At 19.5% G+C, this 200-nt stretch overlaps 1 protein-coding gene across 1 annotated transcript in view; it reads right to left on the bottom strand.

The window, feature by feature from the left end:
* LOC129614085 (GATA zinc finger domain-containing protein 10) overlaps positions 1-200 on the bottom strand; it is a 47,929-nt gene that overhangs the window by 322 nt on the left and 47,407 nt on the right. The window lies entirely within an intron of this gene.

Raw genomic sequence — 200 nt, 5'->3', positions numbered from 1 at the left:
TTATTGTTTTAATTTTTTTATTTTGTTAACTAAAGAAATTTTGTATGCTTATTTGCATAAACTCATCCTTTTAGAAAAGAAAAATAAATTTAATGTTCAATTCCATATAAGTTATATATGTACATAGTTTAATAAACTAAAAATATGAAGTTGCACTTCTACCTCAATTCTTTGTTTTTTGTTTGGTTAAAAAAGAAATT

Source organism: Condylostylus longicornis, unplaced genomic scaffold (genome assembly GCF_029603195.1).
Source record: "Condylostylus longicornis isolate FDR11 unplaced genomic scaffold, ASM2960319v2 ptg000004l, whole genome shotgun sequence".
In the NCBI taxonomy this organism is placed as follows: domain Eukaryota; kingdom Metazoa; phylum Arthropoda; class Insecta; order Diptera; family Dolichopodidae; genus Condylostylus; species Condylostylus longicornis.
Note: the sequence above shows the minus strand (reverse complement) of the source record. Positions and strands in the feature narration are given on the sequence as shown.